Source organism: Gadus morhua, chromosome 14 (assembly GCF_902167405.1).
Source record: "Gadus morhua chromosome 14, gadMor3.0, whole genome shotgun sequence".
NCBI lineage: Eukaryota > Metazoa > Chordata > Actinopteri > Gadiformes > Gadidae > Gadus > Gadus morhua.
The window spans coordinates 7,501,907-7,504,406 of record NC_044061.1 but is presented as its reverse complement, the minus strand read 5'-3'; the positions used below and the strand labels follow the sequence as shown (position 1 = coordinate 7,504,406).

Sequence of the window (2,500 nt, the reverse complement as noted above, 5' to 3'; positions counted from 1 at the left end):
CTGGGAATCAATGCCCTTTACCTGTAGCTAGACTTTGCTCACCCCACGTTTCATATTTCCACAAGGGTATGGTGCCTATACATGTATCGTCTTGATGCAGAATAACAGCGGCGTTGTTTCTGCAGAGCTGCATCTTGAGTTAGGAACGTGTCGATCAATCTAGCGGGGGCCTCATTCATGTTGGAACCTTTCGGGGATGTGTGTCGTTAATGTGAACAAAGATCGATGACCCCTCTGATGGTTACTATGGCGACTATAAATCTGTGAGGTGAATGTGCTAAACCTTTTTTTATAATGAAAGCCAAACAATATTTGGCCTGACATAAAACATCTCTCTGCATGGCTGTCGTTCACTCTCTTTGAGTCACGCAGAACCCAAAGATGTTGTTGTTGCTATATATATGCTGTCGGGCGCTTGTAGGACCTGCCACTCAGCAAGATGCAGTCACGTGTGCCCGAAGAAAAGTAAATAATCAGAAAGAAAATGAAGCGAATTAAACCGGAAAATTCTCAAGTTTCTTTAAATATTGGCACCATTCTAGAAAGACCCTTTCTGACCCTCAACCAACCGAAAACACAGATACCCCTGCAGGACCAGGGAGTCATCAGCCCAAGAATCAGGACAATTCACCATCCGTTGAGATGTTGAATCACACAAATTCGTATCATAAGGCTTTAGGGCCCGCTACTCGTTATTTGTTTCTCATTCCTTCCAGACTTGTTCTGTCAAACAACACAGTGCCTTTGCAGAATTGGAAGACAGAAAATATATTGATGGTGTTAAAGGACACACAAGATCATTACAAAGTTTGCAGATGCAAAACTTTTGTGACTGGCTGCCTTTAGACCGCTCGCAATACTGTTCTATAAATACCCAAGGTTTGGACAAATATGTGCACTTCATTTGGGAAGGAAGATATTGATTTCATGTTGGCCATTAATCATCGAAAGACTTGTTATTCAATTCAATAAATGGGGTAGGCAAAATAAAGCCAACAGCATCAGAAGCTAGTGGGGTAAACAGGACACTGAGATGCTCTAGTATAAGGTGGCCTTTATGATTATGTGACACATATGGTTGATTCCACACATTTCCCAAATTGCTTTGCCTAATGCATTTGCTCAAACGGGGAAAGGAAATAGGAAGGGAAAATGACATAACTGAGTGAAACTCTATACTGTCTCCGTGCATAATGAATACATACTCTGGAGCGTCTGACTGCAGTTGTTCTTTCAAAAGAACATGGCGACATAAGAACAGGGGAGTGAACAATGCCACATATCTGGATGAGGGATAGGTTTGAACTTCACAGGGCTTCTAGCTGCAGCTACTCTGTCAGTCAGGGCTCTTCCATGTCCTCTGAAGTGTTCCAAATCGTGGCATTGAAAAATTCCTGTCAATGCAAACGCAATGTTTAGCACATGCGCACTTGATTCTCGTTACATAACCCTTATCAAAAATGACTTTTTTGATAACGTCAACACCACTCATGGCGGCAGAGTCAGAGTGATGTTGAAATTGTATAATTAGCACTTGCCAAGAAACTGCAAGTGCATTGGTCATGTCAAGAATGGTGAGAAGATTTTGGCATCTTGTTCTTCAATAAATCCTTAATTTATACTGTATCAGAGCTTGGAAATCAGCACCCCCTTGATCAGTTTACCCTCTGACACAATCTATTTAGTACCTTGGATCTGCTAGACCATGATTTAAGACCACTAGTAACTGCAGTGAATGAGTGATATCCCTTGCTATACCGGGCTGTGTATGGTAGCGGGGGATCTATACATGCTTGGCTACCACTGTGTTTCCAATAAACCGTGAAAGAACACAGTGGGTGTGATTATCTAGTGCTGTGCCTCTTGCTGTTAAAAAGGTACACAAAGTACAAATTGCGTTTTCTAATTTTCCTACCATGCGAGAGCAAAGCTTTCCCTGGAGCCAAACCAAACACGCGTTTACATGTTTATTAGCTAACATTGCTAACAGGATAACTCGCGAACCAGGGAAAACAGAGATATACTATATCAACATTTACTGTTAGTTTATTGTTTTTTATCAACCTTTTGCATCTTCGGGATATACAGCGCTTCCTATTCATGGTATCAAACTAAATCCAATATTTCAACAATCTCCTGAAATACACTGCAAATTATCTTTATTTGAGCAGTTTACATATTGCTCAATCCCCTTTATAGAATCATAGAAACTATGGAGAAACCATTCATTCCCACCGGTCTAAACCGCTGATAAGTATGTAATTACGAGCCAAAATAACCTATCCTATCCTAATCAAAATCTTAATTAAAATGCATTCGCGAATCTGGAGGTCTTTCATTTGGGTGTCGATATTCTCCCCAAATGTGTGAAGCCAATTATAGGAAAGTGGAAGAAAAAACCTATTCCTGTGTACAATTCTCTGAATTTAGCTCAGACCTTCTCCAGCGACATCAAACAATGCAGACCGAGACATTTCCATGTGTGAGTCTCTGCACTGTT

General features: G+C 40.9%; 1 protein-coding gene across 1 annotated transcript in view; it reads right to left on the bottom strand.

The window, feature by feature from the left end:
- The window catches only part of si:ch211-186j3.6 (neural-cadherin), a 234,689-nt gene that overhangs the window by 109,020 nt on the left and 123,169 nt on the right, over nucleotides 1–2,500 (bottom strand). The gene's annotated exons all lie outside the window — the stretch shown is intronic.